General features: G+C 40.4%; 2 protein-coding genes and 1 long non-coding RNA gene across 3 annotated transcripts in view; 1 reads left to right on the forward strand and 2 right to left on the reverse strand.

Annotated features, from left to right (window-relative positions):
* The window catches only part of KPNA3 (karyopherin subunit alpha 3), a 1,032,760-nt gene that overhangs the window by 557,159 nt on the left and 451,704 nt on the right, over positions 1-23,897 (reverse strand). The window lies entirely within an intron of this gene.
* SPRYD7 (SPRY domain containing 7) overlaps positions 1-23,897 on the reverse strand; it is a 496,951-nt gene that overhangs the window by 344,796 nt on the left and 128,258 nt on the right. The window lies entirely within an intron of this gene.
* Positions 8,050-23,897, forward strand: part of LOC126940492 (uncharacterized) — a 123,967-nt gene continuing 108,119 nt past the window's right edge. Inside the window, exons 1-2 of the long non-coding RNA XR_007720771.1 lie at positions 8,050-8,238; positions 15,027-15,141. This is a non-coding gene — a long non-coding RNA (uncharacterized LOC126940492). The remainder of the gene's footprint in view (positions 8,239-15,026; positions 15,142-23,897) is intronic.

A 23,897-nucleotide genomic window follows, 5' to 3' on the forward strand; every position in this document is an offset into this window, starting at 1 on the left:
AAAAAATAGTGAAAGCCTGCAGAAACACAGATGCAGCAAAAGCTCACTTCACCTAACAGAACTACTACTGAAAAATCGCCTAATGTCAAAACAAATCCCGTGTTGTATTGGATATATATCTACGGTCTGCAGACTTGGTGAAGATAAGTCATGTTTGATTTTCTGAAAACTTTGCAGCTTGAGGGGCCAGGGTGCCAGGGGCATCTGACAGGGAAGTCCTTGTCATACATGCTAAGAATAAAGTCTTCTCCCTTTTAGAGGCTAGCCCAATGGAACTGGCTCCACTCCCTCCTCTCCTGTTTTATTGATTGATTGATTGATTGCTTGATTTAGAGACACAGTCTCATTCTGTCACCCAGGCTGGAGTGCAGTGGTGCGATCTTGGCTCAGTGCAACCTCTGCCTCCTGGGTTCAAGTGATTCTTGTACTTTAGCCTCCCGAGTAGCTGGGATTACAGGTGTGTGCCACCATGCCCAGGTAATTTTTGTATTTTCAGTAGAGACGAGGTTTCGCCATGTTGACCAGGCCGGTCTTGAACTCTTGGCCTCAACTGATACACCCACCTTGGCCTCCCAAAGTGTTGGGATTACAGGTGCAAACCACCGAGCCCAATCCCCTCCCCTGTTATTGACACTTAACTGCAAACCTGGGAGAGAAAGGCCGAAAGGAAGGAAGCACGTGGCTGGAGTTAACTAGATAAAACTACAAGATGTACTGGTAAGTGGTGGAAACAGGTGTTTGGTTATAAAGAGTGGTATCTGCTATTGTGCTGGGTTTCACGTGATTTGTGTTTTCTCTGGTGAGCCCTGCTAGTATGAAGACAGTAGGGCTTTGCTAGAACTAATGTGTTCTCGGGGTAGTAATGATCTCTTACTTGAGTCCTGGGAATATCTGGGTCTCTTCTTTTTTTAATAACAAGAACTACTCCAATAGCATTTTTGACCCTGTGATGTTCATAGATGGCATTAGCTTTTTGGTTTCATTCTTCAAGGTAAAGTTGACACCTTAACAGGATCCTTTGGGGGTATTATTCCAAAGGGGAGTGGGATCTGTGAATTTCAGGTTGTTTCAGGATAACGAAGAAAGTAGTTTGTGGAGAAGGGACTTTGAAACCACAGCACATAGTTCCCAGCTTGTTCTACTTTGCAGAAAGCATTCTTAGGGGTGGGATGTGGATGGTGTGTGTTCTTGCCGAAGGTGGTCTTGTTACTCAGAGTGCAGGAAGTTCCTTTGCTTCTTGGTTTGCGTTCTTTAATAAAGGTAACTTTAGGTGAATGAAACCTTTTTGTACATTTTCAGAAATCTCCAAGGTTTGAATTATGCCAGGATATCAGCTTTTTACAGCTGAACTGCCTGTTGTGAGGGAGTCCCAAAATATGTAACATCATTACCTCTGTAAACACCAGTTTATCAGCCTCTAGACCCACTGTTCACAGCTGCATCAATCCTGGAGAAGATCCACACCTTAGAATGATTTGGTTTGGTTGCCCTGTTGGGACCTTCACTGAGTCTTATACAGGGGTTCTTACAGTGTGTCTGAGGTGTGTTCCCCAACTGGCCCTGGGTGCAGAAATTATATTTGCAGTCAGATAATTTATAATTTGCTACATATGGCCAGTCTTTTTTAAGCAGTTTTCTTTTGCATTTTGACACACCTACTTCCAATTTACTGTTAGCTGCCTTCCTGGTACCTTCTCACCACAAGGGACTTTATATTAGATATCCGTAGGCTCCGAGAGAGAGTGATTGAGAGAGAAAGAGCCCAGTCACATTACTTGCCTCCTGTTTTATTTTAATATCATTATTTTTTACATTACTGTTCCTTGACTCTTGTACATTAAACATTAAATAGAAGTCAAGGATATAGTCATGGGACCAGAGAGAGGAATCTACATTTCTTGATGACTCTAGGCTGGAACAGGACTGAAGGGAGCACAGGAGTGTCTAGGGCTACAGCCTGTGCTTCTACAGAGAAGCATGTGGAACAGAAGGTTGAGGCGAGAGGCTGCGTGACACAGATGAAAGAGCATGGTATTTTGGAGTTGGACAGACCTTAACTGGAATGCTAACTCGGCCACTGGACAGCTATGTGGTCTTGGGCGAGTTACCTGGTACCTCCAAACTTTAGTGACCTTTGCCTTATCTGTAAACTGGACTTGCAAGATTGTTATGGTAATCAAGTGGAATAATAGATAGTAAGTACTTATTGTCACATATAAGGCATTTCATAAATATTATTTTCTCTTTCTTTCCATTATGAGGGAATGAGAAAAAAAGGCAAAGACATGAAAATCCCCATGTTCTATTAATGACAGCTTCCAGTTTTCTTTCCTATATTTAATTAATAAATTAATTTATTTTTTATTATACTTTAAGTTCTAGGGTACATGTGCACAACGTGCAGGTTTGTTACATATGTATACATGTGCCATGTTTGTATGCTGCACCCATTAACTCATCATTTACATTAGGTATATCTCCTAATGCTATCCCTCCCCCCTACCCCCTCCCCACAATAGGACCTGGTGTGTGATGTTCCCCTTCCTGTGTCCAAGTGATCTCATTGTTCAATTCCCACCTATGAGTGAGAACATGCAGTATTTGGTTTTCTGTTCCTGCAATAGTTTGCTGAGAATGATGGTTTCCAGCTGCATCCATGTCCCTACAAAGGACACGAACTCATCTTTTTTTATGACTGCATAGTATTCCATGGTGTGTATGTGCCACATTTTCTTAATCCAGTCTGTCACTGATGGACATTTGGGTTAATTCCAAGTCTTTGCTGTTGTGAATAGTGCCGCAATAAACATACGTGTGCATGTGTCTTTATAGCAGCATGATTTATAATCCTTTGGGTATATCCCCAGTAATAGGATGGCTGGGTCAAATGGTATTTCTGGTTCTAGATCCTTGAGGAATCGCCACACTGTTTTCCACAATGGTTGAACTAGTTTACAGTCCCAGCAACAGTGTAAAAGTGTTCCTATTTCTCCACATCCTCTCCAGCACCTGTTGTTTCCTGATTTTTTAATGATTGCTGTTCTAACTGGTGTGAGATGGTATCTCATTGTGGTTTTGATTTGCATTTCTCTGATGGTGAGTGAGGATGAGCATTTTTTCATGTGTCTCTTGGCTGTATGAATGTCTTCTTTTGAGAAGTATCTGTTCATATCCTTTGCCCACTTTTTGATGGGGTTGTTTTTTTCTTGTAAATTTGATTGAGTTCTTTGTAGTTTCTGGATAGTAGCCCTTTGTCAGATGAGTAGATTGCAAAAATTTTCTCCCATTCTGTAGGTTGCCTGTTCACTCTGATGGTAGTTTCTTTTGCCATGCAGAAGCTCTTTAGTTTAATTAGATCCCATTTGTCAATTTTGGCTTTTGTGGCCATTGCTTTTGGTGTTTTAGACATGAAGTCCTTGCCCATGCCTATGTCCTGAATGGTATTACCTAGGTTTTCTTCTAGGGTTTTTATGGTTTTAGGTCTAACATTTAAGTCTCTCATCCATCTTGAATTAATTTTCGTATAAGGAGTAAGGAAAGGATCCAGTTTCAGCTTTCTACTTATGGCTAGCCAATTTTGCCAGCACCATTTATTAAATAGGGAATCCTTTCCCCATTTCTTGTTTTTCTCAGGTTTGTCAAAGATCAGATGGCTGTAGATGTGTGGTATTATTTCTGAGGGCTCTGTTCTCTTCCATTGGTCTATATCTCTGTTTTGGTACCAGTACCATGCTGTTTTGGTGACTGTAGCCTTGTAGTATAGTTTGAAGTCAGGTAGCATGATGCCTCCAGCTTTGTTCTTTTGAGTTAGGATTGTTTTGGCAATGCGGGGTCTTTTTTGGTTCCATATGAACTTTAAAGCAGTTTTTTCCAATTCTGTGAAGAAACTCATTGGTAGCTTAATGGGGATGGCATTGAATCAATAAATTACCTTGGGCAATATGACCATTTTCCCAATGGTCATATTGATTCTTCCTATCCATGAGCATGGTATGTTCTTCCATTTGTTTGTGTCCTCTTTGATTTCACTGAGCAGTGGTTTGTAGTTCTCCTTGAAGAGGTCCTTTACATCCCTTGTAAGTTGGATTCCTAGGTATTTTATTCTCTTTGAAGCTATTGTGAATGGGAGTTCATTCATGATTTGGCTCTCAGTTTGTCTATTACTGGTGTATAAGAATGCTTGTGATTTTTGCACATTGATTTTGTACCCTGAGACTTTGCTGAAGTTGCTTATCAGCTTAAGGAGATTTCGGACTGAGACAATGGGGTTTTCTAAATATACAATCATGTCATCTGCAAACAGGGACAATTTGACTTCTTCTTTTCCTAACTGAATATCCTTTATTTCTTTCTCTTACCTGATTGCCTTAGCCACAACTTCCAACACTATGTTGAATAGGAGTGGTGAGAGAGGGCATCCCTGTCTTGTGCCAGTTTTCAAAGGGAATGCTTCCAGTTTTTGTCCATTCAGTATGATATTGTCTGTGGGTTTGTCATAAATAGCTCTTATTATTTTGAGGTATGTTCCATCAATACCGCATTTATTGAGAGATTTTACCATGAAGGGCTGTTGAATTTTGTCAAAGGCCTTTTCTGCATCTATTGAGATAATCATGTGGTTTTTGTCTTTGGTTCTGTTTATATGCTGGATTACATTTATTGATTATGTTGAACCAGCCTTGCATCCCAGGGATGAAGCCCACTTGATCATGGTGGATAAGCTTTCTGATGTGCCGCTGGATTCTGTTTGCCAGTATTTTATTGAAGATTTTTACATTGATGTTCATCAGGGATATTGGTCTAAAATTCTATTTTTTTGTTGTATCTCTTCCAGGCTTTGGTATCAGGATGATGTTGGCCTTGTAAAATGAGTAAAGGAGGATTCCTTCTTTTTCTATTGATTGGAATAGTTTCAGAAGGAATTGTACCAACTCCTCCTTGTACCTCTGATAGAATTTGGCTGTGAATCCGTCTGGTCCTGGACTTTTTTTGGTTGGTAGGCTGTTAATTATTGCCTCAATTTCAGAGCCTGCTATTGGTCTATTCAGGGATTCTACTTCTTCCTGGTTTAGTCTTGGGAGAGTGTAAGTGTCCAGCAAATTTTCCATTTCTTCTAGGTTTTCTAGTTTATTTGCATAGAGGTGTTTATAGTATTCTCTGATGGTAGTTTGTATTTCTGTGGGGTCGGTGGTGATACCCCCTTTAGCATTTTTTATTGCATCTATTTGATTCTTCTCTCTTTTCTTCTTTATTTGTCTTGCTAGCAGTCTATCAATTTTGTTGATCTTTTCAAAAAACCAGCTCCTGGATTCATTGATTTTTTGGAGGGTTTTTTGTGTCTCTATCTCCTTCAGTTCTGCTCTGATCTTAGTTATTTCTTGCCTTCTGCTAGCTTTTGAATGTGTTTGCTCTTGCTTCTCTAGTTCTTTTAATTGTGATGTTAGGGTGTCACTTTTAGATCTTTCCTGCTTTCTCTTGTGGGCATTTAGTGCTATAAATTCCCTCCACACACTTCTTTAAATGTGTGCCAGAGATTCTGGTATGTTGTATCTTTGTTCTCATTGGTTTCAAAGAACATCTTTATTTCTGCCTTCATTTTGTTATGTACCCAGTAGTCATTCAGGAGCAGGTTGTTCAGTTTCCATGTAGTTGAGCGGTTTTGATTGAGTTTCTTAATCCTGAGTTCTAGTTTGATTGCACTGTGGTCTGAGAGACAGTTTGTTGTAATTTCTGTTCTTTTACATTTGCTGAGGAGTGCTTTACTTCCAACTATGTGGTCAATTTTGGAATAAGTGCGATGTGGTGCTGAGGAGAATGTATATTCTGTTGATTTGGGGTGGAGAGTTCTGTAGATGTCTATTAGGTCCGCTTGGTGCAGAGTTGAGTTCAATTCCTGGATATCCTTGTTAACTTTCTGTCTCATTGATGTCTAATGTTGACAGTGGGGTGTTAAAGTCTCCCATTATTATTGTATGGGAGTCTAAGTCTCTTTGTAAGTCTCTAAGGACATGCTTTATGAATCTGGGTGCTCCTGTATTGGGTGCATATATATTTAGGATCGTTAGCTCTTCCTGATGAATTGATCCTTTTACCATTATGTAATGGCCTTCTTTGTCTCTTTTGATCTTTGATGGTTTAAAGTCTGTTTTATCAGAGACTAGGATTGCAACCCCTGCTTTTTTTTGTTTTCCATTTGCTTGGTAGATCTTCCTGCATCCCTTTATTTTGAGCCTTATGTGTCTCTGCATGTGAGATGGGTCTCCTGAATACAGCAAACTGATGGGTCTTGACTCTTTATCCAATTTGCCAGTCTGTGTCTTTTAATTGGACCATTTAGTCCATTTACATTTACGGTTAATATTGTTATGTGTGAACTTGATCCTGTCATTATGATATTAGCTGGTTATTTTTCTCATTAGTTGATGCAGTTTCTTTCTAGCATTGATGGACTTTACATTTTGGCATGTTTTTGCAATGGCTGGTACCTGCTTTTCCTTTCCATGTTTAGTGCTTTCTTCAGGATCTCTTGTAGGGCAGGCCTGGTGATGACAAAATCTCTAAGCATTTGCTTGTCTGTAAAGGATTTTATTTCTCCTTCACTTATGAAACTTAGTTTGGCTGGATGTGAAATTCTGGGTTGAAAATTCTTTTCTTTAAGAAAGTTGAATATTGGCCCCCACTCTCTTCTGGCTTGTAGAGTTTCTGCCGAGAGATCTGCTGTTAGTCTGATGGGCTTCCCTTTGTGGGTAACCCGACCTTTCTCTCTGGCTGCCCTTAACATATTTTCCTTCATTTCAACTTTGGTGAATCTGACAATTATGTGTCTTGGAGTTGCTTTCTCGAGGAGTATCTTTGTGGCGTTCTCTGTATTTCCTGAATTTGAATGTTGGCCTGCCTTACTAGGTTGGGGAAGTTCTCCTGGATGATATCCTGCAGAGTGTTTTCCAACTTGGTTCCATTTTCCCCATCACTTTCAGGCACACCAATCAGACGTAGATTTGGTCTTTTCACATAATCCCATATTTCTTGGAGGCTTTGTTCATTTCTTTTTACTCTTTTTTCTCTACACTTTTCTTCTCACTTCATTTCATTCATTTGATCTTCAATCGCTGATACTCTTTCTTCCAGTTGATTGAGTAGGTTACTGAAGCTTGTGCATTTGTCACGTAGTTCTCGTGTTATGGTTTTCATCTCTATCAGTTCTTTTAAGGACTTCTCTACATTGGTTATTCTAGTTAGGCATTCGTCAAATCTTTTTTCAAGGTTTTTAGTTACTTTGTGCTGGTTACATTGTTCCTCCTTTAACTTTGAGAAGTCTGATCAACTGAAGCCTTCTTCTCTCAACTCATCAATGTCATTCTCCATCCAGCTTTGTTCTGTTGTTGGTAATGAGCTGCATTCTTTTGGAGGGGGAGCTGCACTCTGATTGTTTGAATTTCCAGCTTTTCTGCACTGTTTTTTCCCCATCTTTGTGGTTTTATCTGCCTTTGGTCTTTGATGATGGTGATGTACTGATGGGGTTTTGGTGTGGGTATCCTTTCTGTTTGTTAGTTTTCCTTCTAACAGTCAGGACCCTCAGCTGCAAGTCTGTTGAAGTTTGCTTGAGGTCCACTCCAGACCCTATTTGCCTGGGTATCAGCAGCAGAGGCTGCAGAAGATAGAATATTGCTGAACGGTGAGTGTTGCTGTCTGATTCTTGCTCTGGAAGCTTCTTCTCAGGGGTGTACCCAGCCGTGTGAGGTGTGAGGTGTTGGTCTGCACCTAGTGGGGGATGTCTCCCAGTTAGGCTACTCAGGGGTCAGGGACCCACTTGAGCAGGCAGTCTGTCCGTTCTCAGATCTCAACCTCCATGCTGGGAGATCTACTGCTGTCTTCAAAGTTGTCAGACAGGGACATTTACCTCTGCCGAGGTTTCTGCTGCTTTTTGTTTGGCTATGCCCTGTCCCCAGAGGTGGAGTCTACAGAGGCAAGCAGGCCTCCTTGAGCTCTGGTGGGCTCCACCCAATTCGAGTTTCCCAGGGGCTTTGTTTACCTACTTAAGCCTCAACAATAGTGGGCGCCCCCCCCAGCCTCGCTGCCACCTTGCAGTTAGATCTCAGACTGTTGTGCTAGCAATGAGGGAGGCTCCGTGGGTGTGGGACCCTCCAGGCAAGGTGTGAGATATAATCTCCTGGTGTGCTGTTTGCTAAGACCCTTGGTAAAGTGCAATATTAGGGTGGGAGTTACCTGATTTTCCAGGTGTTGTGTCTCTCAATTTCCTTTGGCTAGGAAAAGGAATTCCCTTCCCCCTTGCGCTTCCCAGGTGAGGTGATGCCTCACCCTGTTTCAGCTCTCGCTGGTCGGGCTGCACCCGCAGACCAGCACCAACTGTCCGACAGGCCCCAGTGAGATGAACCCTGGTACCTCAGTTGAAAATGCAGAAATCACCCGTGTTCTGTGCCACTCACGCTGGGAGCTGGAGGCTGGAGCTGTTCCTATTCAGCCATCTTGGGCATGCCTCCCTCTTTCCTGTATTTTTATAATGCTTTAAACTATGTGGGTAATTGTTTCAACATTTAATCTTCCCACTGAATTGCTTAATTACATTTATGACAACCACATTTTAATTTTGAGTACATCAGTGGAACTGTTAATTTATTCTAATGAGCTTACAACATGGCCGGATATTTTTTTCACCATTGAGTTTGTGGTGATAGAAAACTATGCTGCCTGTCATAGATTTATCTTGCTTTAATCATATTTTAATCAAATCAAATTCCTTAAATGTCCAGATAAGGGTCCCCCTGGAGGAAAGGAGTAAGAAGATTTTCTCTGAAAAGCGTATTTAAGCCTGATGGTTTATCAGCCTGGTTGAGTCCCACTTCTGCTCTCAAGTGTTAGCATGGGAAACTTGGCGGACATTTTTTTGGAGGGGTTGGGAACTCGGGAGGAACATTTTTCTGGAGGGGTTGGAGGCTTGGGAGGAATGCTTAGTGGTGGAGGAGAATAAATGAGATTAGAAATTTCTTTTTCCAAAGAAAATGGCCATTCTGCACATCTGGAGAGGGTGCCGTCATTTGTTTGGTTCCCAGATGCTTTGCAGTCCACACTTCTGGGAAGACCCCTGCCTGCCAAGTCATCATTGCCTTCAAAGGGATTTCTTTCTCAGCAAGGTGGTAATGTTCACTGCCATAGCCTCCCCTGATTAATGCTTTAAGATTGATTGCTGGTCCTGCCTGGCAGACGGGTGCTGAATTTCCCATTTGGTACTCTCAGGTTTTAAACATTCAAAATGGCAGTAAATAAAACACATGCCTTTCAACATCCCTTTTTCCCCTCAGCTCACAGCTTGGGAGTTTAGGTTAATCTTTTTGTTATAACCGGGGTTTGAGATGAACAAGGAAAGCTCCCTAACAGTTCTTTCTGTGGTTTGTTTCTTATTAAATTAAAAAATTTGTCATTTATTTATTGGAGAGGAGGGAAGAGGCTTGGTCATGGATACTAGTTGCAAAAATGAATTCTAAGCACAGGTAGTGGCATATTAAAAACATTTTAGCAATTAGTATTTTCCATGTAATGGTTTAAAACTGAAAAAAAAATAAAGATCTCCAACTGCTGCTAATATTACAAAGTAAGAACAGGCTGATAGATCTTGCATACAAAACATCTCTCTCTGGGAAAATCTTCACCCTTCTCATTCTTAGTTATAAAAAGGCAAGGCAATAGCCTTTTTAGTTTGTGTGTAATGATAAGAATTTCTCCATGAAAAATTTATGAAAGCTACTAAATAAACACATGGAGAGGTATAAGAACCCTAACTCTATGAAACACACAATTTAGATCCACCTATCATGTTAATTAAACATTCCTCAGAAGAAACAGTTAGAGGTATGTTAGAGCTTTAAGTAGGACTGTTTATATTAGGATGAGGTAAAGACCGACATTCAAAAGTTATTAACCAACATGTGTCTCCCCTTCTATGGACTTTACCTAATAAGATTTTTTTTAAAAAAATTCGATATTATTTTGAATTAACAAATCTTAATTGTATATATTTATGGGGTACATTGTGATGTTTTCATATATGCATACAATGTGGAATGGTTAAATCAAGCTAATTAGCATATCTATCACTTCAGTTACTTGCCATTTTTTGTGTAGAGATATTTAAAATTTACTGTCTTAGTTCTTTTGAGATATGTAATACATTATCATTGACTATAGTCACCCTGCTGTGCAATAGATCTCAAAAACTTATTCCTCCTGTCTAACTCAAACTTTGTCCTCCTCGACTAAGAACTCCTTGTTCCCCATTCAGCCCCCAGCCCTCTACCTCTGATTATCATCATCTAATAAGAACAGTTTGACACTTAGAATTTGAAGAGGTAATTTCAATGACATGAAGACTTTTCATAATTGTTAATGTTTTATCACAAATGTATCATTTCTTTACATATATGATTTCAAAGGCTTTGTCATGTTCTTTAACCTAGTTATATGTCTTATGCACACATGTTTATTTTATGGGAGTGTAACTTAATGAAAACTAAGGGCAAATATGATTTCATTTCTAGAAATTTACTTTCCCTAATAACATTGAGTTATACTTCCATAAATTTTATTCCCTCTCAAGTAGGTAGGGAGGATGAAGAAAACAAAACAAAACAACTCTGTCCTTATAAGTTCTTGAAGATCAAAGCTGCCATCTTGAGGAGTGTCTCCTCTCAACTCAAACAAGTGGGGACCCTTCCAGCTAAGGTCCAGGACACCTTTGTTTGCCCTGGAATACTCTTCTTTGATTCCGCCCTGAGGCTGCATCTGGGGCACTGTAACTGCCCCCTTCAGTCTGTCCCCAAGCTACAGGGCAAACTTCCATGGGATCCATGGTGAAACCCTAGGCTGGGAGATAAGACTGCAACATGCAAAACAGTTTTCTCAGATCACATTATGTCTGAACACCGGAGCACTTGGGAAAAGAACAAAGTAAAAAGCTAGCATGAAGGCAGTTTACATCAAGGTAAAGCTTCCAGAATATATTTCAAGTCAGCCTGAGCTATCAAAGTGATTGGAGCCACTAAAATAATTTATGTCTTCATGAGAGTTTTCTTGAAAAGCAGAAGTTCCAAAAGCAATGCTGAAGGCAGTCTAGGGTGTCTGATGATTCTCTGGACACATTGTAAAACACCACAAGCAGTTAGTGCAAGGGTATGAAACACAGCGCCTTTTTTGAGTTATATCTGGCTCTTTAAAAGCATGATTTTAGGGGGAAAGAGAGAAGAGGGAATCAAAATGTTCTCCCTCCTTGTTTCAGTGGGAGAGCAGATGCCCTCCCACTGCCATGGCCAAGATGCCCATGGATGGAAGAAAAGGTGTTGGGAGGGGCAGTGGTTAAGGACATAGAGGGGCAACTGCCTTGAGAAAGGGAAACTTAGTCAGAGATGGAAAAATTAAGTCTTGAACTCCTGGGGGAACTTTGTTTTTTAAGGTTTGTATAACTTTCTCCCATATGCCTACCCATTTCCCAAAATGATTTGAGATGGATTGTTTTCATCCAGGCCAGTCTTGGAATAGGGATGCCCAGCAGGGCCCAGGGTCTGGCACCCTCTCCTTGGCCTTGAGGTCAGATACGTGGGGTAAGTGATGAGTCCAGGCCAGAGGTAGGGAGGTGGGGGGAGAAGGGATGGTACCACCTGCGGGTGCTAAAGGCTCTCATCTACTGGCCCCATCGAGTTTGTGTGTCTGTTTTGTGCACACACATGTGTATGTGTAGGGTGGCTGGTGGAAACCAACTCCTTCATTCCTCCACGTGTTCTCCCGGGGCTCTAGGCTGCCATTTTGGACAAAGCCTCACCTGTATTTGTTCTTCCCCCACTGTGGAACACCTCTGCCTTCGGTTTATTGCTGCTTTCTCTGGTTACAGTTTTGGTTCCATTGAGTAAAATTGGCCTTAATGTTCATTTACATGAGATTTTGCCTGTATTTGCCTGCACGTGTGTGTGGCACACATATATAGATTTGCATTTGTATGGGGCAGATACGCCTAGTGGTCCCCTCTGTGTTCTACACCTGTGAGAGAAGATCCCAGCTGTTTCCCAGCTTAAATTTAGCAGGGAGGCAAATGGACCCTCTGTGGGTTTAGATAAGGTGTATGGTCGAGCAGATGTTTGTTTTTCCTTCTATAACTTGCCACTGACCTTCTCATTAGGGGCTGGAATAAAGTCATGAGATTATAGTCTTATGTTGCTAAGAAGGGGAAACAACAAATCTACTAGCATTAATTTATATACCATGTTGACTCAATAAAAATCTTTGTAGATCTTGAACCTTAATCAAAGGAATAACTCTTATGGTGGAAAAATTAGGCTAGGTGGAGAATGTTCAGTGTCCTTCAGTCATACATAGTAGTTTTCACTTGCTGATCCCAGGAAACTGGTAATGCTTTAGAGAGAATGGTTGTCATGTTGAGTTTGAATTACCTGTAGCTATTCAGATGAGTATGTGGATAGATAGTTGGGAGTACAGTTGTGGAGCATGAGAAGGCAGGTGAGGGCCAGAGGTGTGAATTTGGGGGCCATTGGTCTGTGGGTGATAGTGAAGCAGTGAACATTTGCAAGATTACAGAGAGAGAAATGAGAGGCGAAGCTGCCTAGGGTGAGCTGGGATAGAAACGTGGGCTGCACGGATGCAGGGACCGTGCTCTTGGTGACTTGTGAGACTGATAAAAAACATACACGAACTAATTGCATAACACTGCAAGCATAAGGGCCATGTTTAGTGGAGGGTTACATGGTCTTTGTAAGTGTTACTGAAAATACATCTGTCAGACGGGCCATTTCATGCAAAGATGAAAGTTCATAGAATTCAACTTATCAAAGATTTACTAACAGTCAAATACCATGTTCCATGCCAACAGAGAAAATTCACACATGCATTATTCCCAAGAAGTGAGGGAGACAGATGTGCAAGTGTCTTACTAGAATATAAGGCCGAATGAAATAGGGTGATAACAGCTGGAGGCAGTGGGAACTTAACAGAAAGAACAATTCATCTCAAAGCGGGACTCCAGGGAAGTTTTATCCAAAAAGTGGAAGGCTAAGACTCCAATAGACAAGGAAGTGAGGAGAGAGAATCTGAGAGTGAGGACCCCTCTCAGTCTCAGGCTTGCTGGTCTAACACTGAATATTAGGGAGATCTCTGGTCATTCTCCAAGCACAGCCTCTCTAACTTCTACACGCCAGGCCCTATATGAGAAAATAAGAGCCGACAAAACACAAACCCCTCTCCCCAACTGGCAGTGAATGGTGACTTTCAACAAGTACTTTCCAATGATATTTTCAAACAATGAAAATGGTACTTCATGGTTCCTTAAGCATGGCAGAGACAACCACCAGAACACATAATGCAACTCACCTGATATTCCTATTGAAATACAATGGGAATCACTTTAATAGCACTGAGAAAATTCCTGTGAGATAAAGTCTATTTTAAAAAGTATTGTTGGCCGGGCGCGGTGGCTCATGCCTGTAATCCCAGCACTTTGGGAGGCCAAGGCAGGCAGATCACGAGGTCACGAGTTTGAGACCATCCTGGCCAACATGGTGAAACCCCGTCTCTACCTAAAATACAAAAATTAGCTGGGTGTGGTGGCTCACGCCTGTAGTCCCAGTTACTCGGGAGGATGAGGCAGGAGAATAGCTTGAACCTGAAAGGCGGAGATTGCAGTGAGCCGAGATGGCGCCACTGCACTCCAGCCTGACAACAGAGTGAGACTCCATCTCAAAAAAAGTATTGTTTTAGTAGTTGAAAAAGAACAAAATAATAACTGACCAAAGCCGACCAGTTTGGTGGAGTTTATTCTAGTGGAGACAGTGCTTGGAGGCCACATCCACTCTGTTCTCGAAGGGAGAAAGAACACCAGTGAAAAGTGAGGCATTGCTTTCCTTACACTTACATTTTTCCTGGCATGCACAATGTTGCCAGTGCATATGTTGAGGTCTTTGCGTTTGAAGCGTGGGTGCTGAAGTTTAGCCCTTACTGCATATATTCATTGTGTGAGATTTATTTTAAAAGAGTCTGTGAAGCTGGACATGGTGGCTCACATCTGTAATCCCAGCACTTTGGGAGGCCAAGCTGTACGGATCACTTGAGCCCAGGAGTTCGGGACCAGCCTGAACAATATATTGAGACCTTGTCTTTTCAAAAAATAATTTTAAAAATTAGCTGAGCATGGTGGTGTGCACCTGTAGTCTCAGCTACTTGGGAGGCTGAGGTGAGAGGATCGCTTGAGCCCAAGACATGGAGACTCTAGTGAGCTGAGATTGCACCAGCCTGGGCAACATAGTGAGACCCTGTCTCAAAAAATAAGAGTCTCTCAATCTTATATATGGTTCTCCCTTCTTTGTATCACATTTTAGCTAGTACACTGGCTAAACTGGAAATCAACCTGGGCAAGATCTTGTTTCTTTTCATGCTGTCTCCCTAAAAGTGAAGCGCTAATCCATTTGCTGACATAACAAAAGAAGCAATCAGAATATGATGTAAATATAAGTAGAATATCTTTTCCTCTCTCAAGCCTTCCTTGGCTATCTTAGACTTCATAGTTCTCTTCTTTTTACTGGTTTTGTGCTTTCTAATTACAACTGTTACATATCATGTTGGGTAATAAGAATTAAATTACTGCCATCTTTGACCTGAGTGACCTGAGGGCATGAGTTGTCTTATTCAGTAGTTCCAGCACCCAGCCTGGTCATAGGCACATAGCATGAGCTCCATGATTCCTCATAGGAAGATCGGAGTACTATAGAAATTATAGCATCTTAAAAACCCATTTGGATTTTCTAATGCCATTCTTCTCTATATTGGTCAACCTGCTGGAGAGTATTTGTGAATACAAATTATGTTCCCAAATACATCCTAGCCCAGATAAGACAATGCTTGGAGGAGCTGTCATCTGGTGGGAAAAATTAATGGTCTAGTTACCACTGGGTCCTAATCCTGGCATTGTACTACAATCCTTGCAGCTGAAGGCAGTTTGTTTACCTCTCTAGGTGCTGTGCTGCCATCTTTAAAGTCATACCACTGGACCACATCAGTATTGCAAGCTGCGTGGGTATTATTAATGAAGACAGAGTGGGATTATTATTTTCTATGATTTGGGCTTTTGTGAGTTTATTTACTAATGTAGTCTTACCATCACCCCCCCTTTTTTTTAATAGGCATGCCATATTACTGCATTTTAGTAAGCTTCTGATTAATTAGAATTTCTAGAATATTCAAATTGAACTGCTGTTCACATTTTATGACTTTGCCGTGTACTTTTGGGACCTGAAAAGGTCTTCACAATGACCTAGTTAAATTTAATTCTGTTAGTTTTATCTAGCATTTCACTGGTGATGATACATTTGAATCTTGATTCTATATTCTATCATATTAGTTATCCTGCCCACTTTAAGATCATCTGCAGATCTGATAAATGTGTTTTCTATATTTTTGTCTAAATCATTAACTTGAAATACTAACTAGAACAGATTTAAGGACAGACCCCTGTAGTACTTTGTGAAAGACTTTCTCCCCGGTTGATAAATGATTAATTAACTCCCTGGTTATACTTGTTTATAACTAAAGTCATGTGTTGCTTAATGATGGGCATATGTTCTGAGAAACATGTTCTTAGGTGATGTCACCATTGTGCGAACATCAGAGCGTATATTTACACAAAGCTAGATGGTATAGCCTACCACACACCTAGGTTGTATGCAATAGCCTATTGTTCCCAGGCTGCACACCTTTATAGCATATGACTGTACTGAATATTGCAGGTAACCGTAACACAATGGTAAGTATTTGTGTATCTAAACATAGAAAAGGTACAGTAAAATATGGTATAAAAGATAAAAAATGGTATGCTTGTATAAGGCACTTATCATGAATGGAGTTTGCAGGGCTGGAAGTTGCTCTCGCTGAGTCAGTGAATGAGTGGGGAGTGAATGTGAAGGCCTAGTAATGATTGTTCACTACTGTAGACTTTAGAAACACCTACACTTAGGCTACACTACATTTATAAAAATGTTTTTCTTCAGTGATAAATTAACCTTAGTCTTCTGTAACTTTTTCACTTTACGAACTTCTAAATTCTTTATACTTTTGACTTTTTTGTAATAACACCTAGTTTAAAACACACACACACTGTACAGCTGTACAAAAATATTTTCTTTATTTATATCCTTATTCTATAAGTTTTTTCTATTTTTAAAATTTTGAATTTTTATTTACTTTTTAAACCATTTTTTTTACAAACTAAGACACAAGCACACTTAGTCTTGGCCTCCACAGGGTCAGGATCATCATTATCACTGTCTTCCACTGCCACATCTTGTCCCCCTGGAAAGCATTGAGGCAATAACTGGCATGGAGCCGTCATCTGCTATGATAACAATGCTTTCTTCTAGAATATCTGCTGAAGGACCTGCCTGAGGCTTTTTTGTGTTTTCACATTAGTGAAGACACTGAAGATGTCAATAGGAATTTTTGACCTGTATTATAATCTCATGGGACCACCCTCTCTCTGTATGTGGGCTGTCCCTGACCAAAACGTTGTTGTGCAGTGTGTGACTGTAGTTGTAAATCAATGCTACTGGACTAGCTGTCAGTCAATCATTTGCTTATAAAGATTCCAATCCTATCTGGCTCAAGAATTTCAGGGGACTCACTGGGTTGGATTGGTTTTAATTTGTACTACTTGAAAATTCAATATCAATCTAAATGTGAACTTCCCCTACAGGAGTAATCAAGACTCCTGAGGGGGCCCTGGGACCCCTTTGTCCTCCAATAGAGGTTCTATGAGTTTGCAGGATCTTAAAATTGGTGTATGTAAGGCCTTGAAAAGCTCAGCTGCCTGGTTCTATCCTGTGATCTTGGAACAAAACTGGCTTTGGGGCAAATTAGAAAGTAGATTCAAATTATTTCATTCCAGTTTGATGGCAGCTTTCCCTTCTTCTGTGACCCATCTTCTTGCTTCTGGAGGTGGCTGGGGTCTTCCTGATTTCTTCCAGCTTTTCCTCTTCTGTCTCTCACTAGCCAGGTCACACACTCCTCTGGACTTCCCTCTTCTTATCAAGAGTTTGTGTCTCCTTTTTGTTCCTCGGTGACCATTGCATGCTGCTCGGTAATAGAACGGAGGTACTTGCTTGCACAAGTGCTTGTGTACACAGACATACAGACATACACCCACAGACATATACACCCAGACATACATCTACAACAGACATAAAGATGCACATAGAGACATACATGTACAAACAGACATACACACACAGACAGACACAAAGACACACCCACACACCCACACAGACATGCAGACACACATATACATGCCTCCCTCACCACCCAGACACACATGCTGAGTCACTGATGGGTTAGGGAACCTCTGTTCTCCCAGCCACACACAATCTCTGAGAATTGTCCTCCGGCTTATGTCTGCACCACCCTCCCTGGCCCATTTTCCTGTTGTAGATGAAGACAGAGCAGGGCTGGCCTCGTGGGCGTGTGACTGCGCCTACAGTTAGGAGGGTCCTGTATTTGTTTTAACGCTCTGCTCTTGTCACCTTGAAATCCGTAATTCCTTTCAAACAAGTGATCCTGCATTTTAATTTTGCACTAGGCACCACAAATTATGTAACCAATTCTGAGGAGGAGTTATGTGCTCTGTAGTGTGATGTACCTGTTCCCTATATCTGGGGACTCTGTCTGAATGCTAGCAGCTGCTAGAAGAGTCTATTTCACATTAATTTTCCTGCTGCATATTTTCCAATAAACTGTCTTCCAATAAACTATCTTTTAAAGCTGTTAACAAGTGTTTTCTAAGAAAGTTCACTCAAGAATTCACTCTGATGGAACTATTTGTTTTACTATCCTGTGGTTGTAACTGCACAATCTGTTCTCCTTGCCTGCTGCCTACTGCAGAGCCAATTTATCAAGACAGGGGAATTGCAGTAGAGAAAGAGTTTAATTCACACACAACCAGCTGTACACGAGACTGGAGTTTTATTATTACTCAAATCAGTCTTCCAAAAAACTTGGGGATTGGGGTTTTTAAGGGTAACTTGGTGTCTAAGGGTCAGAAAGTGGGGAGTGCTGATTGATCGGGTCAGAGATGAAGTCACAGGGAGTCAAAGCTGTCTTCTTGAGTTAGTTCCTGGGTGGGGGCCACAAGACCGGATGAGTCGGTTTATCGATCTGGGTGGTGCCAGCTGATCCATCAAATACAGGGTCTGCAAAACATCTCAAACACTGATTTTAGGTTTTACAGTAGTGATGTTATTCCCAGGAGCAATTTGGGGAGGCTTAGAATCTTGCAGCCTCCAGCTGAATGACTCCAAAGCCATAATTTCTAATCTTGTGGCTACTTTGTTAGTCTCTCAAAGGCAGTCTAGTCCCCAGGCAGGAAGGGGGTTCGTTTTGGGAAAGGGCTGTTATCCTCTTTTGCAAAGTTAAACTATAAACGAAGTTTCTCCCAAAGTTAGTTCAGCCTGCACACAAAAACGAACAAGGACAGCTTAGAGGTTAAAAACAAGATGGAGTCAGTTAGGTAGTTAGGTTAGATCGCTTTCACTGTTATTTTCTCAGTTACAATTTTTTCAAAGGCGGTTTCTTGGTCACAGTTGTCTCCAATTCTGATTTTATTTAATTTTAATGTCCATATGATCCCAATTTTTCTTTTTACTTTTTCCTTGTTTTTTTTTTTTTTTTTTTTTTTTTTTTTTTTTTTTTTTTTTTTGAGATAGAGTCTTGCTGTGTCTCCCAGGCTAGAGTGCAGTGGAATGATCTCTCCTCACTGCAACCTTCACCTCCCAAGTTCGAGCGATTCTCCTGCCTCAACCTCCTGAGTAGCCGGGACCACAGGCGTGCGCCACCACACTTGGCTAATTTTTGTATTTTTAGTAGAGACAAAGTTTCACCATGTTGGCCAGGCTGGTCTCAAACTCCTGACCTCAGGTGCTCCGCCCACCTCGGCCTCCCAGAGTGCTGGGATTAGAGGCATGAGCCACTGTGCCCAGCCTGTTCTCTAATTTTTAAAAACTACAACCAGAACAAGTCTATACATAAGTCAGGAAAAGATGCAACAGACATTTGAGAGTCAACAAATATTTACTTTCAACATTTGAGAGTCAACAAATATTTACTTTGGAACTACTAGGTGCTGAACACTGTTCTAGAGTCTGAGGATGGAGCAGAGAATATAATAGCATCCCTGACCTTTTATAGCCTACATTCTAGTGAGGAGAGACAGACCATAAGCCAGCAAAACAGAAGTAATAAAGTAGCAAGCACATAGATGAGTGAGAAAATTGCATGCATAGACAAACGCTAATCAGAAGGTTAAATAGGGTGATGTGGTAGAGGGTGACTAGAGGTGGTTTTAGCTTGGTGGTCTGACAGGTCTCTCTGAGGAGTTGACTTCTGAGTTGAGACCTATGTAGTTTTGGTAGGGGTTTAAAGTATTAGCTGTAGCTCAAGCATGTTCACTGTTTTTGTGAACTATGACATCCATTTAAATGATGTTCAAAGAGGAATAGTGGGACATCTCAAGTCAAACAAACATCCTGCACTCAGTGTATGAAGTCTCCAACAGGTTTCACTGTAGCGCATTTCCATGCAAGTTACACCTCTCCTTCACTTTGCTGTCAAGGCACCAGGCTTTGTTATGTGTCCTGTAGGGGGTAGGGGTGGAGCACTTTACTAGGAGTGGTTTGTAGTTTCAGCGAAAGTGGAAGCTTCAGAACCTACCCCTCCAATTTGCTGAAGAAGGCAGGACAGAACCAAGGAAAGGCAATAAAACCATGAACCACAGAAACACCTGCATCACCAAGTACATGCCCCACGGCCAAAAGGGATGTTAGTGCCACTGGGACCAGATGGGATCAATTTCTCCATGTGCACTGATTTTTCCTACACTGCTTCAAGCTAACCTCCCACTCTCACTGTCTCCATTTCAGAACCCAGTTCCTTTTCCCTCTTTCAGTTCATTTTGAGAAGACAATGTCAGAAAACAGAGTGACATATGTGTCCAAAGGCTCAAGGGCTTGGCAAGCACTGGCTATAGTTTTTACCACTTAATTGACAATTATTCATGGCCTCTTGTGATTATTTAATTACATCCCCAACTGAACTTATCATTTTACCCCAGTGCTCCTCCTCTGACTTCACTATTCTATTCCTCCGTCTTTCAAATTCTGCTGGTCACTCATTTGCAATTCCTACATGTTTAAAGCAACTTTTACTCTCCCTATTTCTGACCTTTTCAAACACCCTTGTAACTAAGTCCTTGTATGATATTCCATCTGTTTGAAATTTATGGTATGACCTCTGGTTTCTTGATTGTGTGATAATGTAAGCGATTTCTTTCCTCAGTTACTTCTTTCTTTTTTACTATTGTGATATATACTTTTATTTCTCATTGATAAATGGTTACAAATCATACTCCTAGGTTTATATAGCACTAACACTTAAACACATTGTAAAGCTTTTGGAAGGCTTATAATACCTTGTGTCTTCCAGTGTTATCTCCCAGACTGGATCTCATTTTTTCTTTCTACTTTTCTTCCCTTTTTTTTCATAAAAATTGTATATATTTAAAGTGTACAACATGATGTTTTGATATACATAGTAAAATGATTAATATAGTCAAAAGAATTGATTATCTATCACCTCACATTGTTACTTTTTTTTTTGTGGTGACAGCAACTGAAATCTACTATATTAGCTAATTTCCAGTATCCAATACAATATTGTCACCATTCTGTACATGATATGTCTAGGCTTATTCATCCTACACAACTGCAAGTTTGTATTCTTTCACTAACAGTGACTTTTTTTTCTTGAGTCATCAGTTTCTTTCCTTTTTTTCTTAACTTTTATTTAGGTTTGGGGGTACATCTGAACGTTTGTTACATAGGTAGACTCGTGTCACAGGGGTTGGTTGTACAGATTATTTCATCACTCAGGTATTAAGCTCAGTACCTAATAGTGATCTTTTTTGCTCCTCTCCCTCCTCCTACCCTCTACCCTTAAGTAGACCCCAGTGTCCATTTTTTCCTTCTTTGTGTTGATTCATCAATTTAAAACACTTTTTTATTGACTCCCTGCTATAAATAGAAGCTTAAGCTACTTACACAACACCCATCTCTCCCCTCTCTTCCAAATTTTGGTAATCATTATTTTAATTTTTCAATGTTTCTTTGAAAAATATATCTGTAAACCTCAAACCTTGTGCAATCAGCTTTAGAGAAGGTCTCTGACTCCTCACCATGCTAGATGGGTCCATCTATATTCTTATCCTTCCTTCTAACTCTTCCATATTATCCCGCCTCCCATCTTCTGACCATGAACTTTGATTTTTTTAATTATCAGAGTTGTTAACATTGACATTTTGTTCTATAACAATTTTAAATCTTATATAGTAGATTGATTCTAAAGCTAAGAGCTATTTTATTATTATGCATGAGAATAACACATTGCCATTTCACAATCAAACATTATATTTTCTAAGATTGTATTTCCACAGGCTAAGGTTATGTTTTCTTCTCTTTATGTCTAGCATCACAAGCTCTTGACCCTCAAGACACACTATACTCACTGTACAGGTCAAAAGGATAAATGCTTTTTCTTTTCTTGTAATTTATAAACTATTCAAAATCATGCAATATTTTAGTATTTTAGTTTGTTTTGTATTTGGGCCATGATTTTTTTTTTTAAGATAGTGTTTTTCTTGGAGGTCCTAAATGTGAATTCATTATTGAGATAGGGCACTTCTTTCTCTCTCTCTCTCTCTTTTTTTTTTTTTTTACTGTGTCACTAATAACAAGCATCATGGTCATTCTGTACATTTGTACATTGCTTGGAAGCTATAAGTTTTTTCTTGGAGATATCATTCATGGAATGTGCTGACATCCTGTTCCAGTTGGACCAATTGCTTTCTCAGCCTCACACACAGATATCATCCTAGAATTTCTTTTTATTGGATACTTGGTTGAGTTTCATTCTTCTTCTTCTTCTTCTTTTTTTTTTTTTTTTTTTTTTGAATTTCACTCTTTGTGTTTGGCTGTCATTTTTCTGGAGTAAATCCTCAAGTAACTTTCTCATAAAAATTGCAAAGGGGTAAACACTCTGTATATTCTCTGTGCAAAATTGTTATGATGATGTATGTAGGCATTACCATTTTGCTCTGCTTAGATGGTCTTCCTTCTAGGTATCTGCTATAAAAGGAAGGCTGACTGGACCTCTGTGTTTGAGGGTGGAATACATTGACTGTCAGGCTTCACTCTATGGGAAGCTGGTAGGGAGTCAGCCTTTAGACAAAGAGGGGACTTGATATTCTTGAATGAGGAGGGCCACTGGAGTGTCATTGTCTCCTAAGCAGCCTTAATTCTTCCCAGGAAGTTGACTGAACTTCTTGAGAAAGGAGTCCTCTAGTTGTTGTTTTGTCTGGGGGAGATGAAGGTAAAGACAGATGTCCAGTGAGCCTCTGGCTTTGTTCTCCTCTTTGCCATGCCCATGCCAGACTTGCCAGCTCCTGGTCTGTAGGGCTAGTTATCTTCCTTCTGTGTGGCTCTTCTCACCCTTCTCTCAGTGTCACTCATTATCCTCACTTTTCATTTGCTGTCTTCTCTACTCCTCACTTGCTTGCTTCTCATACAATGTTTTAGCATATTTCTGCTTTCTTTGGTAATACCCTAAATGTCTTTTCTGTTTTCCTCCGTTTTTCATATAACTTGAGCCAGATTTTCTCAGGCAAGAACACGTGCCATTGCCCTAATGAGATTATAAGCCTGGGCATGGCGTTAAAGGTGGCTTGTCCAAATCTCCTTGGTACAGGTTAAGGCACTGAGGACTCAGGAGACTGAGTTGTCCATGTTCGCACAGCTAAGCTCATGACAGGGCCAGGGCTGTGTCCAGCTCTCCTGAATGTCCTGCCTGTGCTTACTCCCTAGATTGCAGGTTTCTTCCTGTGCTTGGGAGAATTCATGTGAAATTTTGTCACCTTAAGTGGAAGATCTGTTTATGATGAAAAATGCCCTTTAGTGTAAGAGATTCCAAAAGGCAGGTTCTTAGACTATGTTGGGTAGATGTAGTAACAAAATTTTAAGTCTTTCCATAGCTCCAAATTATTAAACCTTTGTTTGGAAATAATAGAGTTTGGGGATTAGAGATACAAAAGGAGGATGAAGAATCTGCCCTTATTGAACAGCTCTGCTACCATCATATTTTTCTTCTTGTTTGACCTGATTTAACAGTGAAGCAAGCTCTGATGAGACTTATAGACTATTTGCAAATGGTTGCAAAACTGCAGCCCTCCCAGAAGCTGGATTTTTTTTCTGTTTAGTTTTTTCGTGTGACTTTGTGACAAAATCATATGCAAGTAGAAGTTAGTTTAGTTTTATTCACATGTGTACACTTTCGAGAAACTTCGTGTGGAGAACTTGACTGATATACTTTGCACCAAACTGTTAGGAACATTAAGTGAATTAAATGGAGAGGGGAATGCATCTGTTTTATAATAGGTGCTGGAAAATGGACTATCACCAATACTGTGTAGTCAAGGATGGAAGTAGGAGGCTAATAGAGTTGCAGTGTGTATGCTGAAAAAAGACAACTTTCATTCCAAAGAAATGAGAAAGAAGTAAGAAATGAGTCTTACTTCTGTTGTCTTCCATGGAGGACCTTGACAGGAAGAGCAAGTTTTGTCTCAGTGATGTGCAGAGTTGGTCTTTAAGTTGCATGACACCATCAATATCTTGCTCTGGCTTAAAAAAAAATTATCAGCTTTGAGAAAAATAGTCTGTAATAGTAACTTAGATTTTAGGTTTCTCCTTCCCTGCCAGTCTAGGGTGATACGAACATTTTGAAAAAACTAGAGGTAG

This window comes from Macaca thibetana, chromosome 17 (assembly GCF_024542745.1).
Source record: "Macaca thibetana thibetana isolate TM-01 chromosome 17, ASM2454274v1, whole genome shotgun sequence".
Lineage (NCBI taxonomy): Eukaryota > Metazoa > Chordata > Mammalia > Primates > Cercopithecidae > Macaca > Macaca thibetana.